Below are 17,804 nucleotides of genomic sequence, written 5' to 3' on the forward strand. Positions count from 1 at the left end.
ACACCTTAGCCAAGACACCTTAACCAAGACACATTAGCCAAAACACCTTAGCCAAGACACCTTAACCAAGACACATTAGCCAAGACACCTTAGCCAAGACACTTTAGCCAAGACACATTAGCCAAGACACCTTAGCCAAGACACTTTAGCCAAGACACATTAGCCGAGACACATTAGCCGAGACACCTTAGCCAAGACACTTTAGCCAAGACACATTAGCCGAGACACATTAGCCAAGACACCTTAGCCAAAACACCTTAGCCAAGACACCTTAACCAAGACACATTAGCCAAGACACCTTAGCCAAGACACCTTAGCCAAGACACCTTAGCCAAGACACCTTAGCCAAGACACATTAGCCAAGACACACTAGCCAAGACACATTAGCCAAGACACCTTAGCCAAGACACCTTAGCCAAGACACCTTAGCCAAGACACATTAGCCAAGACACCTTAGCCAAGACACCTTAACCAAGACACATTAGCCAAGACACCTTAGCCAAGACACCTTAGCCAAGACACCTTAGCCAAGACACCTTAGCCAAGACACATTAGCCAAGACACACTAGCCAAGACACATTAGCCAAGACACCTTAGCCAAGACACCTTAGCCAAGACACCTTAGCCAAGACACATTAGCCAAGACACCTTAGCCAAGACACCTTAACCAAGACACATTAGCCAAGACACCTAAGCCAAGACACATTAGCCAAGACACCTTAGCCAAGACACCTTAGCCAAGACACCTTAGCCAAGACACCTTAGCCAAGACACCTTAGCCAAGACACCTTAACCAAGACACATTAGCCAAGACACCTTAGCCAAGACACATTAGCCAAGACACCTTAGCCAAGACACATTAGCCAAGACACCTTAGCCAAGACACCTTAGCCGAGACACATTAGACAAGACACCTTAGCCAAGACACATTAGCCAAGACACATTAGCCAAGACACCTTAGCCAAGACACCTTAGCCAAGACACCTTAGCCAAGACACATTAGCCAAGACACCTTAGCCAAGACACCTTAGCCAAGACACCTTAGCCAAGACACCTTAGCCAAGACACCTTAGCCAAGACACCTTAGCCAAGACACCTTAGCCAAGACACCTTAGCCAAGACACATTAGCCAAGACACATTAGCCAAGACACTTTAGCCAAGACACCTTAGCCAAGATACCTTAGCCAAGACACCTTAGCCAAGACACATTAGCCAAGACACCTTAGCCAAGACACATTAGCCAAGACACTTTAGCCAAGACACCTTAGCCAAGACACCTTAGCCAAGACACCTTAGCCAAGACACCTTAGCCAAGACACCTTAGCCAAGACACCTTAGCCAAGACACATTAGCCAAGACACATTAGCCAAGACACATTAGCCAAGACACATTAGCCAAGACACCTTAGCCAAGACACATTAGCCAAGACACTTTAGCCAAGACACCTTAGCCAAGACACCTTAGCCAAGACACCTTAGCCAAGACACCTTAACCAAGACACATTAGCCAAGACACATTAGCCTAGACACCTTAGCCATACACCTTAGCCAAGACACATTAGCCAAGACACATTAGCCAAGACACATTAGCCAAGACACATTAGCCAAGACACCTTAGCCAAGATACCTTAGCCAAGACACATTAGCCAAGACACATTAGCCAAGACACCTTAGCCAAGACACATTAGCCAAGACACTTTAGCCAAGACACATTAGCCAAGACACATTAGCCGAGACACATTAGCCAAGACACATTAGCCAAGACACCTTAGCCAAGACACCTTAGCCAAGACACATTAGCCAAGACACTTTAGCCAAGACACCTTAGCCAAGACACCTTAGCCAAGACACCTTAGCCAAGACACCTTAGCCAAGACATCATAGCCAAGACACATTAGCCAAGACACATTAGCCAAGACACCTTAGCCAAGACACATTAGCCAAGACACATTAGCCAAGACACATTAGCCAAGACACTTTAGCCAAGACACATTAGCCAAGACACCTTAGCCAAGACACATTAGCCAAGACACATTAGCCAAGACACTTTAGCCAAGACACCTTAGCCAAGACACCTAAGCCAAGACACCTTAGCCAAGACACCTTAGCCAAGACACCTTAGCCAAGACACATTAGCCAAGACACATTAGCCAAGACACCTTAGCCAAGACACCTTAGCCGAGACACATTAGCCAAGACACATTAGCCAAGACACATTAGCCAAGACACATTAGCCAAGACACCTTAGCCAAGACACCTTAGCCAAGACACCTTAGCCAAGACACATTAGCCAAGACACTTTAGCCAAGACACCTTTGCCAAGACACCTTAGCCAAGACACCTTAGCCAAGACACCTTAGCCAAGACACCTTAGCCAAGACACATTAGCCAAGACACATTAGCCAAGACACCTTAGCCAAGACACCTTAGCCAAGACACCTTAGCCAAGACACATTAGCCAAGACACATTAGCCAAGACACCTTAGCCAAGACACCTTAGCCAAGACACATTAGCCGAGACACATTAGCCAAGACACCTTAGCCAAGACACCTTAGCCAAGACACATTAGCCAAGACACCTTAGCCAAGACACATTAGCCAAGACACTTTAGCCAAGACACCTTAGCCAAGACACCTTAGCCAAGACACCTTAGCCAAGACACCTTAGCCAAGACATCATAGCCAAGACACATTAGCCAAGACACCTTAGCCAAGACACATAAGCCAAGACACCTTAGCCAAGACACATAAGCCAAGACACCTTAGCCAAGACACATTAGCCAAGACACTTTAGCCAAGACACATTAGCCAAGACTCATTAGCCAAGACACATTAGCCAAGACACATTAGCCAAGACACCTTAGCCAAGACACATTAGCCAAGACACTTTAGCCAAGACACCTTAGCCAAGACACCTTAGCCAAGACACCTTAGCCAAGACACCTTAACCAAGACACATTAGCCAAGACACATTAGCCTAGACACCTTAGCCATACACCTTAGCCAAGACACATTAGCCAAGACACATTAGCCAAGACACATTAGCCAAGACACATTAGCCAAGACACCTTAGCCAAGATACCTTAGCCAAGACACATTAGCCAAGACACATTAGCCAAGACACCTTAGCCAAGACACATTAGCCAAGACACTTTAGCCAAGACACATTAGCCAAGACACATTAGCCGAGACACATTAGCCAAGACACATTAGCCAAGACACCTTAGCCAAGACACCTTAGCCAAGACACATTAGCCAAGACACTTTAGCCAAGACACCTTAGCCAAGACACCTTAGCCAAGACACCTTAGCCAAGACACCTTAGCCAAGACATCATAGCCAAGACACATTAGCCAAGACACATTAGCCAAGACACATTAGCCAAGACACCTTAGCCAAAACACATTAGCCAAGACACTTTAGCCAAGACACCTTAGCCAAGACACCTTAGCCAAAACACATTAGCCAAGACACCTTAGCCAAGACACATTAGCCAAGACACATTAGCCAAGACACATTAGCCAAGACACCTTAGCCAAAACACATTAGCCAAGACACTTTAGCCAAGACACATTAGCCAAGACACACTAGCCAAGACACATTAGCCAAGACACCTTAGCCAAGACACCTTAGCCAAGACACATTAGCCAAGACACCTTAGCCAAGACACCTTAGCCAAGACACCTTAGCCAAGACACCTTAGCCAAGACATCATAGCCAAGACACATTAGCCAAGACACATTAGCCAAGACACATTAGCCAAGACACCTTAGCCAAAACACATTAGCCAAGACACTTTAGCCAAGACACCTTAGCCAAGACACCTTAGCCAAGACACCTTAGCCAAGACACCTTAACCAAGACACATTAGCCAAGACACATTAGCCTAGACACCTTAGCCATACACCTTAGCCAAGACACATTAGCCAAGACACATTAGCCAAGACACATTAGCCAAGACACATTAGCCAAGACACCTTAGCCAAGATACCTTAGCCAAGACACATTAGCCAAGACACATTAGCCAAGACACCTTAGCCAAGACACATTAGCCAAGACACATTAGCCAAGACACTTTAGCCAAGACACATTAGCCAAGACACCTTAGCCAAGACACATTAGCCAAGACACATTAGCCAAGACACTTTAGCCAAGACACCTTAGCCAAGACACCTAAGCCAAGACACCTTAGCCAAGACACCTTAGCCAAGACACCTTAGCCAAGACACATTAGCCAAGACACTTTAGCCAAGACACCTTAGCCAAGACACCTAAGCCAAGACACCTTAGCCAAGACACCTTAGCCAAGACACCTTAGCCAAGACACATTAGCCAAGACACATTAGCCAAGACACCTTAGCCAAGACACCTTAGCCGAGACACATTAGCCAAGACACATTAGCCAAGACACATTAGCCAAGACACATTAGCCAAGACACCTTAGCCAAGACACCTTAGCCAAGACACCTTAGCCAAGACACATTAGCCAAGACACTTTAGCCAAGACACCTTTGCCAAGACACCTTAGCCAAGACACCTTAGCCAAGACACCTTAGCCAAGACACCTTAGCCAAGACACATTAGCCAAGACACATTAGCCAAGACACCTTAGCCAAGACACCTTAGCCAAGACACCTTAGCCAAGACACATTAGCCAAGACACATTAGCCAAGACACCTTAGCCAAGACACCTTAGCCAAGACACATTAGCCGAGACACATTAGCCAAGACACCTTAGCCAAGACACCTTAGCCAAGACACATTAGCCAAGACACCTTAGCCAAGACACATTAGCCAAGACACTTTAGCCAAGACACCTTAGCCAAGACACCTTAGCCAAGACACCTTAGCCAAGACACCTTAGCCAAGACATCATAGCCAAGACACATTAGCCAAGACACCTTAGCCAAGACACATAAGCCAAGACACCTTAGCCAAGACACATAAGCCAAGACACCTTAGCCAAGACACATTAGCCAAGACACTTTAGCCAAGACACATTAGCCAAGACACATTAGCCAAGACACATTAGCCAAGACACATTAGCCAAGACACCTTAGCCAAGACACATTAGCCAAGACACTTTAGCCAAGACACCTTAGCCAAGACACCTTAGCCAAGACACCTTAGCCAAGACACCTTAACCAAGACACATTAGCCAAGACACATTAGCCTAGACACCTTAGCCATACACCTTAGCCAAGACACATTAGCCAAGACACATTAGCCAAGACACATTAGCCAAGACACATTAGCCAAGACACCTTAGCCAAGATACCTTAGCCAAGACACATTAGCCAAGACACATTAGCCAAGACACCTTAGCCAAGACACATTAGCCAAGACACTTTAGCCAAGACACATTAGCCAAGACACATTAGCCGAGACACATTAGCCAAGACACATTAGCCAAGACACCTTAGCCAAGACACCTTAGCCAAGACACATTAGCCAAGACACTTTAGCCAAGACACCTTAGCCAAGACACCTTAGCCAAGACACCTTAGCCAAGACACCTTAGCCAAGACATCATAGCCAAGACACATTAGCCAAGACACATTAGCCAAGACACATTAGCCAAGACACCTTAGCCAAAACACATTAGCCAAGACACTTTAGCCAAGACACCTTAGCCAAGACACCTTAGCCAAAACACATTAGCCAAGACACCTTAGCCAAGACACATTAGCCAAGACACATTAGCCAAGACACATTAGCCAAGACACCTTAGCCAAAACACATTAGCCAAGACACTTTAGCCAAGACACATTAGCCAAGACACACTAGCCAAGACACATTAGCCAAGACACCTTAGCCAAGACACCTTAGCCAAGACACATTAGCCAAGACACCTTAGCCAAGACACCTTAGCCAAGACACCTTAGCCAAGACACCTTAGCCAAGACATCATAGCCAAGACACATTAGCCAAGACACATTAGCCAAGACACATTAGCCAAGACACCTTAGCCAAAACACATTAGCCAAGACACTTTAGCCAAGACACCTTAGCCAAGACACCTTAGCCAAGACACCTTAGCCAAGACACCTTAACCAAGACACATTAGCCAAGACACATTAGCCTAGACACCTTAGCCATACACCTTAGCCAAGACACATTAGCCAAGACACATTAGCCAAGACACATTAGCCAAGACACATTAGCCAAGACACCTTAGCCAAGATACCTTAGCCAAGACACATTAGCCAAGACACATTAGCCAAGACACCTTAGCCAAGACACATTAGCCAAGACACTTTAGCCAAGACACATTAGCCAAGACACATTAGCCGAGACACATTAGCCAAGACACATTAGCCAAGACACCTTAGCCAAGACACCTTAGCCAAGACACATTAGCCAAGACACTTTAGCCAAGACACCTTAGCCAAGACACCTTAGCCAAGACACCTTAGCCAAGACACCTTAGCCAAGACATCATAGCCAAGACACATTAGCCAAGACACATTAGCCAAGACACCTTAGCCAAGACACATTAGCCAAGACACACTAGCCAAGACACATTAACCAAGACACCTTAGCCAAGACACCTTAGCCAAGACACATTAGCCAAGACACTTTAGCCAAGACACCTTAGCCAAGACACCTTAGCCAAGACACCTTAGCCAAGACACCTTAGCCAAGACACATTAGCCAAGACACATTAGCCGATACACATTAGCCAAGACACCATAGCCAAGACACATTAGCCAAGACACCTTAGCCAAGACACATTAGCCGAGACACATTAGCCAAGACACCTTAGCCAAGACACATTAGCCAAGACACCTTAGCCAAGACACCTTAGCCAAGACACCTTAGCCAAGACACCTTAGCCAAGACACCTTAGCCAAGACACCTTAGCCAAGACACATTAGCCAAGACACATTAGCCAAGACACATTAGCCAAGACACCTTAGCCAAAACACATTAGGCAAGACACATTTGCCAAGATACCTTAGCCAAGACACATTAGCCAAGACACATTAGCCAAGACACCTTAGCCAAGACACATTAGCCAAGACACTTTAGCCAAGACACATTAGCCAAGACACTTTAGCCAAGACACATTAGCCGAGACACATTAGCCAAGACACCTTAGCCAAGACACCTTAGCCAAGACACATTAGCCAAGACACCTTAGCCAAGACACATTAGCCAAGACACTTTAGCCAAGACACCTTAGCCAAGACACCTTAGCCAAGACACCTTAGCCAAGACACCTTAGCCAAGACATCATAGCCAAGACACATTAGCCAAGACACCTTAGCCAAGACACATAAGCCAAGACACCTTAGCCAAGACACATAAGCCAAGACACCTTAGCCAAGACACATTAGCCAAGACACTTTAGCCAAGACACCTTAGCCAAGAAACATTAGCCAAGAAACATTAGTCGAGACACTTTAGCCAAGACACCATAGCCAAGACACATTAGCCAAGACACCTTAGCCAAGACACATTAGCCGAGACACATTAGCCAAGACACCATAGCCAAGACACATTAGCCAAGACACTTTAGCCAAGACACCTTAGCCAAGACACCTTAGCCAAGACACCTTAGCCAAGACACCTTAGCCAAGACACCTTAGCCAAGACACATTAGCCGAGACACATTAGCCAAGACACATTAGCCAAGACACATTAGCCAAGACACTTTAGCGAAGACACATTAGCCAAGACACCTTAGCCAAGGCACATTAGCCGAGACACATTAGCCATGACACATTAGCCAAGACACCTTAGCCAAGACACATTAGCCAAGACACCTTAGCCAAGACACATTAGCCAAGACACTTTAGCCAAGACACCTTAGCCAAGACACCTTAGCCAAGACACCTTAGCCAAGACACATTAGCCAAGACACATTAGCCAAGACACATTAGCCAAGACACATTAGCCAAGACACCTTAGCCAAGACACATTAGCCAAGACACTTTAGCCAAGACACCTTAGCCAAGACACCTTAGCCAAGACACCTTAGCCAAGACACCTTAACCAAGACACATTAGCCAAGACACATTAGCCGAGACACATTAGCCAAGACACCATAGCCAAGACACATTAGCCAAGACACCTTAGCCAAGACACATTAGCCGAGACACATTAGCCAAGACACCTCAGCCAAGACACATTAGCCAAGACACATTAGCCAAGACACCTTAGCCAAGATACCTTAGCCAAGACACATTAGCCAAGACACATTAGCCAAGACACCTTAGCCAAGACACATTAGCCAAGACACATTAGCCAAGACACATTAGCCAAGACACTTTAGCCAAGACACATTAGCCAAGACACCTTAGCCAAGACACATTAGCCAAGACACATTAGCCAAGACACTTTAGCCAAGACACCTTAGCCAAGACACCTTAGCCAAGACACCTTAGCCAAGACACCTTAGCCAAGACATCATAGCCAAGACACATTAGCCAAGACACATTAGCCAAGACACATTAGCCAAGACACATTAGCCAAGACACATTAGCCAAGACACTTTAGCCAAGACACATTAGCCAAGACACCTTAGCCAAGACACATTAGCCAAGACACTTTAGCCAAGACACCTTAGCCAAGATACCTTAGCCAAGACACCTTAGCCAAGACACATTAGCCAAGACACCTTAGCCAAGACACATTAGCCAAGACACTTTAGCCAAGACACCTTAGCCAAGACACCTTAGCCAAGACACCTTAGCCAAGACACCTTAGCCAAGACACCTTAGCCAAGACACATTAGCCAAGACACATTAGCCAAGACACATTAGCCAAGACACATTAGCCAAGACACCTTAGCCAAGACACATTAGCCAAGACACTTTAGCCAAGACACCTTAGCCAAGACACCTTAGCCAAGACACCTTAGCCAAGACACCTTAACCAAGACACATTAGCCAAGACACATTAGCCTAGACACCTTAGCCATACACCTTAGCCAAGACACATTAGCCAAGACACATTAGCCAAGACACATTAGCCAAGACACATTAGCCAAGACACCTTAGCCAAGATACCTTAGCCAAGACACATTAGCCAAGACACATTAGCCAAGACACCTTAGCCAAGACACATTAGCCAAGACACTTTAGCCAAGACACATTAGCCAAGACACTTTAGCCAAGACACATTAGCCGAGACACATTAGCCAAGACACCTTAGCCAAGACACCTTAGCCAAGACACATTAGCCAAGACACTTTAGCCAAGACACCTTAGCCAAGACACCTTAGCCAAGACACCTTAGCCAAGACACCTTAGCCAAGACATCATAGCCAAGACACATTAGCCAAGACACATTAGCCAAGACACCTTAGCCAAGACACATTAGCCAAGACACATTAGCCAAGACACATTAGCCAAGACACTTTAGCCAAGACACATTAGCCAAGACACCTTAGCCAAGACACATTAGCCAAGACACATTAGCCAAGACACTTTAGCCAAGACACCTTAGCCAAGACACCTAAGCCAAGACACCTTAGCCAAGACACCTTAGCCAAGACACCTTAGCCAAGACACATTAGCCAAGACACATTAGCCAAGACACCTTAGCCAAGACACCTTAGCCGAGACACATTAGCCAAGACACATTAGCCAAGACACATTAGCCAAGACACATTAGCCAAGACACCTTAGCCAAGACACCTTAGCCAAGACACCTTTGCCAAGACACATTAGCCAAGACACTTTAGCCAAGACACCTTTGCCAAGACACCTTAGCCAAGACACCTTAGCCAAGACACCTTAGCCAAGACACCTTAGCCAAGACACATTAGCCAAGACACATTAGCCAAGACACCTTAGCCAAGACACCTTAGCCAAGACACCTTAGCCAAGACACATTAGCCAAGACACATTAGCCAAGACACCTTAGCCAAGACACCTTAGCCAAGACACATTAGCCGAGACACATTAGCCAAGACACATTAGCCAAGACACATTAGCCAAGACACATTAACCAAGACACCTTAGCCAAGACACCTTAGCCAAGACACATTAGCCAAGACACTTTAGCCAAGACACCTTAGCCAAGACACCTTAGCCAAGACACCTTAGCCAAGACACCTTAGCCAAGACACATTAGCCAAGACACATTAGCCGAGACACATTAGCCAAGACACCATAGCCAAGACACATTAGCCAAGACACCTTAGCCAAGACACATTAGCCGAGACACATTAGCCAAGACACCTTAGCCAAGACACATTAGCCAAGACACATTAGCCAAGACACCTTAGCCAAGACACCTTAGCCAAGACACATTAGCCAAGACACATTAGCCAAGACACCTTAGCCAAGACACATTAGCCAAGACACTTTAGCCAAGACACCTTAGCCAAGACACCTTAGCCAAGACACCTTAGCCAAGACACCTTAGCCAAGACATCATAGCCAAGACACATTAGCCAAGACACATTAGCCAAGACACCTTAGCCAAGACACATTAGCCAAGACACATTAGCCAAGACACATTAGCCAAGACACTTTAGCCAAGACACATTAGCCAAGACACCTTAGCCAAGACACATTAGCCAAGACACATTAGCCAAGACACTTTAGCCAAGACACCTTAGCCAAGACACCTAAGCCAAGACACCTTAGCCAAGACACCTTAGCCAAGACACCTTAGCCAAGACACATTAGCCAAGACACATTAGCCAAGACACCTTAGCCAAGACACCTTAGCCGAGACACATTAGCCAAGACACATTAGCCAAGACACATTAGCCAAGACACATTAGCCAAGACACCTTAGCCAAGACACCTTAGCCAAGACACCTTTGCCAAGACACATTAGCCAAGACACTTTAGCCAAGACACCTTTGCCAAGACACCTTAGCCAAGACACCTTAGCCAAGACACCTTAGCCAAGACACCTTAGCCAAGACACATTAGCCAAGACACATTAGCCAAGACACCTTAGCCAAGACACCTTAGCCAAGACACCTTAGCCAAGACACATTAGCCAAGACACATTAGCCAAGACACCTTAGCCAAGACACCTTAGCCAAGACACATTAGCCGAGACACATTAGCCAAGACACATTAGCCAAGACACATTAGCCAAGACACATTAACCAAGACACCTTAGCCAAGACACCTTAGCCAAGACACATTAGCCAAGACACTTTAGCCAAGACACCTTAGCCAAGACACCTTAGCCAAGACACCTTAGCCAAGACACCTTAGCCAAGACACATTAGCCAAGACACATTAGCCGAGACACATTAGCCAAGACACCATAGCCAAGACACATTAGCCAAGACACCTTAGCCAAGACACATTAGCCGAGACACATTAGCCAAGACACCTTAGCCAAGACACATTAGCCAAGACACATTAGCCAAGACACCTTAGCCAAGACACCTTAGCCAAGACACATTAGCCAAGACACATTAGCCAAGACACCTTAGCCAAGACACATTAGCCGAGACACATTAGCCAAGACACCTTAGCCAAGACACCTTAGCCAAGACACATTAGCCAAGACACCTTAACCAAGACACATTAGCCAAGACACTTTAGCCAAGACACCTTAGCCAAGACACCTTAGCCAAGACACCTTAGCCAAGACACCTTAGCCAAGACACCTTAGCCAAGACACATTAGCCAAGACACATTAGCCAAGACATCATAGCCAAGACACCATAGCCAAGACACATTAGCCAAGACACATTAGCCAAGACACCTTAGCCAAGACACATTAGCCAAGACACCTTAGCAAAGACACCTTAGCCAAGACACCTTAGCCAAGACACCTTAGCCAAGACACCTTAGCCAAGACACCTTAGCCAAGACACCTTAGCCAAGACACCTTAGCCAAGACACTTTAGCCAAGACACCTTAGCCAAGACACCTTAGCCAAGACACCTTAGCCAAGCCACATTAGCCAAGACACCTTAGCCAAGACACATTAGCCAAGACACCTTAGCCAAGACACCTTAGCCAAGACACCTTAGCCAAGACACCTTAGCCGAGACACCTTAGCCAAGACACATTAGCCAAGACACATTAGCCAAGACACATTAGCCAAGACACCTTAGCCAAGACACCTTAGCCAAGACACATTAGCCAAGACACCTTAGCCAAGACACATTAGCCAAGACACTTTAGCCAAGACACCTTAGCCAAGACACCTTAGCCAAGACACCTTAGCCAAGACACCTTAGCCAAGACACATTAGCCAAGACACATTAGCCAAGACACATTAGCCAAGACACATTAGCCAAGACACATTAGCCAAGACACATTAGCCAAGACACCTTCGCCAAGACACCTTAGCCAAGACACCTTAGCCAAGACACCTTAGCCAAGACACCTTAGCCAAGACACATTAGCCAAGACACCTTAGCCAAGACACATTAGCCAAGACACTTTAGCCAAGACACCTTAGCCAAGACACCTTAGCCAAGACACCTTAGCCAAGACACCTTAACCAAGACACATTAGCCAAGACACATTAGCCAAGACACCTTAGCCAAGACACATTAGCCAAGACACTTTAGCCAAGACACATTAGCCAAGACACCTTAGCCAAGACACATTAGCCAAGACACTTTAGCCAAGACACCTTAGCCAAGACACCTAAGCCAAGACACCTTAGCCAAGACACCTTAGCCAAGACACATTAGCCGAGACACATTAGCCAAGACACCATAGCCAAGACACATTAGCCAAGACACCTTAGCCAAGACACATTAGCCGAGACACATTAGCCAAGACACCTTAGCCAAGACACATTAGCCAAGACACATTAGCCAAGACACCTTAGCCAAGACACATTAGCCAAGACACCTTAGCCGAGACACATTAGCCAAGACACCTTAGCCAAGACACCTTAGCCAAGACACCTTAGCCAAGACACCATAGCCAAGACACATTAGCCAAGACACCTTAGCCAAGACACATTAGCCGAGACACATTAGCCAAGACACCTCAGCCAAGACACATTAGCCAAGACACATTAGCCAAGACACCTTAGCCAAGACACATTAGCCAAGACACCTTAGCCGAGACACATTAGCCAAGACACCTTAGCCAAGACACCTTAGCCAAGACACCTTAGCCAAGACACCATAGCCAAGACACATTAGCCAAGACACCTTAGCCAATACACATTAGCCGAGACACATTAGCCAAGACACCTCAGCCAAGACACATTAGCCAAGACACATTAGCCAAGACACCTTAGCCAAGACACCTTAGCCAAGACACATTAGCCAAGACACATTAGCCAAGACACCTTAGCCAAGACACATTAGCCAAGACACTTTAGCCAAGACACATTAGCCAAGACACCTTAGCCAAGACACATTAGCCGAGACACATTAGCCAAGACACCTTAGCCAAGACACCTTAGCCAAGACACATTAGCCAAGACACCTTAGCCAAGACACATTAGCCAAGACACTTTAGCCAAGACACCTTAGCCAAGACACCTAAGCCAAGACACCTTAGCCAAGACACCTTAGCCAAGACACCTTAGCCAAGACACATTAGCCAAGACACATTAGCCAAGACACCTTAGCCAAGACACCTTAGCCGAGACACATTAGCCAAGACACATTAGCCAAGACACATTAGCCAAGACACCTTAGCCAAGACACCTTAGCCAAGACACATTAGCCAAGACACTTTAGCCAAGACACCTTAGCCAAGACACCTTAGCCAAGACACCTTAGCCAAGACACATTAGATAAGACACATTAGCCAAGACACAGTAGCTGAGACACATTAGCCAAGACACCATAGCCAAGACACATTAGCCAAGACACTTTAGCGAAGACACATTAGCCAAGACACCTTAGCCAAGGCACATTAGCCGAGACACATTAGCCAAGACACCTTAGCCAAGATACCTTAGCCAAGATACCTTAGCCAAGACACATTAGCCAAGACACCTTAGCCAAGACACATTAGCCAAGACACTTTAGCCAAGACACCTTAGCCAAGACACCTTAGCCAAGACACCTTAGCCAAGACACCTTAGCCAAGACACCTTAGCCAAGACACATTAGCCAAGACACATAAGCCAAGACACCTTAGCCAAGACACCTTAGCCATGACACATTAGCCGAGACACATTAGCCAAGACACATTAGCCAAGACACATTAGCCAAGACACCTTAGCCAAGACACATTAGCCAAGACACATTAGCCAAGACACATAAGCCGAGACACATTAGCCAAGACACATTAGCCAAGACACATTAGCCAAGACACTTTGGCCAAGACACATTAGCCAAGACACCTTAGCCAAGACACATTAGCCAAGACACATTAGCCAAGACACCTTAGCCAAGACACATTAGCCAAGACACATTAGCCAAGACACCTTAGCCAAGACACCTTAGCCAAGACACATTAGCCAAGACACATTAGCCAAGACACATTAGCCAAAACACATTAGCCAAGACACCTTAGCCAAGACACATTAGCAAAGACACATTAGCCAAGACACCTTAGCCAAGACACATTAGCCGAGACACATTAGCCAAGACACCTTAGCCAAGACACCTTAGCCAAGACACATTAGCCAAGACACCTTAACCAAGACACATTAGCCAAGACACTTTAGCCAAGACACCTTAGCCAAGACACCTTAGCCAAGACACCTTAGCCAAGACACCTTAGCCAAGACACCTTAGCCAGGACACATTAGCCAAGACACATTAGCCGAGACATCATAGCCAAGACACCATAGCCAAGACACATTAGCCAAGACACCTTCGCCAAGACACCTTAGCCAAGACACATTAGCCAAGACACCTTAGCAAAGACACCTTAGCCAAGACACCTTAGCCAAGACACCTTAGCCAAGACACCTTAGCCAAGACACCTTAGCCAAGACACTTTAGCCAAGACACCTTAGCCAAGACACCTTAGCCAAGACACCTTAGCCAAGCCACCTTAGCCAAGACACCTTAGCCAAGACACATTAGCCAAGACACATTAGCCAAGACACCTTAGCCAAGACACCTTAGCCAAGACACATTAGCCGAGACACATTAGCCAAGACACATTAGCCAAGACACATTAGCCAAGACACATTAGCCAAGACACCTTAGCCAAGACACCTTAGCCAAGACACATTAGCCAAGACACTTTAGCCAAGACACCTTAGCCAAGACACCTTAGCCAAGACACCTTAGCCAAGACACCTTAGCCAAGACACATTAGCCAAGACACATTAGCCGAGACACATTAGCCAAGACACCATAGCCAAGACACATTAGCCAAGACACCTTAGCCAAGACACATTAGCCGAGACACATTAGCCAAGACACCTTAGCCAAGACACATTAGCCAAGACACATTAGCCAAGACACTTTAGCCAAGACACCTTAGCCAAGACACATTAGCCAAGACACATTAGCCAAGACACCTTAGCCAAGACACATTAGCCAAGACACTTTAGCCAAGACACATTAGCCAAGACACCTTAGCCAAGACACATTAGCCGAGACACATTAGCCAAGACACCTTAGCCAAGACACCTTAGCCAAGACACATTAGCCAAGACACCTTAGCCAAGACACATTAGCCAAGACACTTTAGCCAAGACACCTTAGCCAAGACACCTTAGCCAAGACACCTTAGCCAAGACACTTTAGCCAAGACACCTTAGCCAAGACACATTAGCCAAGACACATTAGCCGAGACATCATAGCCAAGACACCATAGCCAAGACACCATAGCCAAGACACATTAGCCAAGACACATTAGCCAAGACACCTTAGCCAAGACACATTAGCCAAGACACCTTAGCCAAGACACATTAGCCAAGACACCTTAGCCAAGACACCTTAGCCAAGACACCTTAGCCAAGACACCTTAGCCAAGACACTTTAGCCAAGACACCTTAGCCAAGACACCTTAGCCAAGACACCTTAGCCAAGACACCTTAGCCAAGACACATTAGCCAAGACACCTTAGCCAAGACACCTTAGCCAAGACACATTAGCCAAGACACATTAGCCAAGACACATTAGCCAAAACACATTAGCCAAGACACATTAGCCAAGACACATTAGCCAAGACGCCTTAGCCAAGACACTTTAGCCAAGACACCTTAGCCAAGACACCTTAGCCAAGACACCTTAGCCAAGACACCTTATCCAAGACACATTAGCCAAGACACATTAGCCAAGACACATTAGCCAAGACACCTTAGCCAAGACACCTTAGCCAAGACACCTTAGCCAAGACACCTTAGCCAAGACACATTAGCCAACACAACTTAGCCAAGACACATTAGCCAAGACACTTTAGCCAAGACACCTTAGCCAAGACACCTTAGCCAAGACACCTTAGCCAAGACACCTTAGCCAAGACACCTTAGCCAAGACACCTTAGCCAAGACACATTAGCCAAGACACATTAGCCAAGACACCTTAGCCAAGACATCTTAGCCGAGACACATTAGCCAAGACACCTTAGCCAAGACACATTAGCCAAGACACATTAGCCAAGACACCTTAGCCAAGACACCTTAGCCAAGACACATTAGCCAAGACACCCTAGCCAAGACACCTTAGCCAAGACACCTTAGCCAAGACACCTTAGCCAAGACACCTTAGCCAAGACACATTAGCCAAGACACATTAGCCGAGACACATTAGCCAAGACACCATAGCCAAGACACATTAGCCAAGACACTTTAACGAAGACACATTAGCCAAGACACCTTAGCCAAGGCACATTAGCTGAGACACATTAGCCAAGACACCTTAGCCAAGACACCTTAGCCAAGACACATTAGCCAAGACACCTTAGCCAAGACACATTAGCCAAGACACTTTAGCCAAGACACCTTAGCCAAGACACCTTAGCCAAGACACCTTAGCCAAGACACCTTAGCCAAGACACATTAGCCAAGACACATTAGCCAAGACACATTAGCCAAGACACCTTAGCCAAGACACCTTAGCCAAGACACATTAGCCGAGACACATTAGCCAAGACACCTTAGCCAAGACACATTAGCCGAGACACATTAGCCAAGACACCTTAGCCAAGACACATTAGCCAAGACACATTAGCCAAGACACCTTAGCCAAGACACCCTAGCCAAGACACATTAGCCAAGACACTTTAGCCAAGACACCTTAGCCAAGACACCTTAGCCAAGACACCTTAGCCAAGACACATTAGCCAAGACACCTTAGCCAAGACACATTAGCCAAGACACTTTAGCCAAGACACCTTAGCCAAGACACCTTAGCCAAGACACCTTAGCCAAGACACCTTAGCCAAGACACATTAGCCAAGACACATTAGCCAAGACACATTAGCCAAGACACCTTAGCCAAGACACCTTAGCCAAGACACATTAGCCGAGACACATTAGCCAAGACACCTTAGCCAAGACACATTAGCCGAGACACATTAGCCAAGACACCTTAGCCAAGACACATTAGCCAAGACACATTAGCCAAGACACCTTAGCCAAGACACCCTAGCCAAGACACATTAGCCAAGACACTTTAGCCAAGACACCTTAGCCAAGACACCTTAGCCAAGACACCTTAGCCAAGACACCTTAGCCAAGACACATTAGCCAAGACACCTTAGCCAAGACACCTTAGCCAAGACACATTAGCCAAGACACCTTAGCCAAGACACCTTAGCCAAGACACATTAGCCAAGACACATTAGCCAAGACACATTAGCCAAGACACCTTAGCCAAGACACCTTAGCCAAGACACATTAGCCGAGACACATTAGCCAAGACACCTTAGCCAAGACACATTAGCCGAGACACATTAGCCAAGACACCTTAGCCAAGACACATTAGCCAAGAC

At 46.4% G+C, this 17,804-nt stretch overlaps 2 long non-coding RNA genes across 2 annotated transcripts in view; both read right to left on the reverse strand.

The window, feature by feature from the left end:
* Window positions 1–283: 283 nt before the first annotated feature.
* The window catches only part of LOC125774365 (uncharacterized), a 35,514-nt gene continuing 17,993 nt past the window's right edge, over window positions 284–17,804 (reverse strand). The window contains exons 4-5 of the long non-coding RNA XR_007420848.1: window positions 14,139–14,250; window positions 284–718 (exon numbers count right to left, since the gene is read on the reverse strand). This is a non-coding gene — a long non-coding RNA (uncharacterized LOC125774365). The remainder of the gene's footprint in view (window positions 719–14,138; window positions 14,251–17,804) is intronic.
* Window positions 6,520–13,803, reverse strand: LOC125774368 (uncharacterized). The gene is made up of 3 exons (XR_007420852.1): window positions 13,775–13,803; window positions 8,526–8,665; window positions 6,520–6,551 (listed from the first exon to the last, which is right to left on the reverse strand). It is a non-coding gene; the product is annotated as an uncharacterized LOC125774368 (long non-coding RNA).

This window comes from Anopheles funestus, unplaced genomic scaffold, assembly GCF_943734845.2.
Source record: "Anopheles funestus unplaced genomic scaffold, idAnoFuneDA-416_04 scaffold_65_ctg1, whole genome shotgun sequence".
NCBI lineage: Eukaryota > Metazoa > Arthropoda > Insecta > Diptera > Culicidae > Anopheles > Anopheles funestus.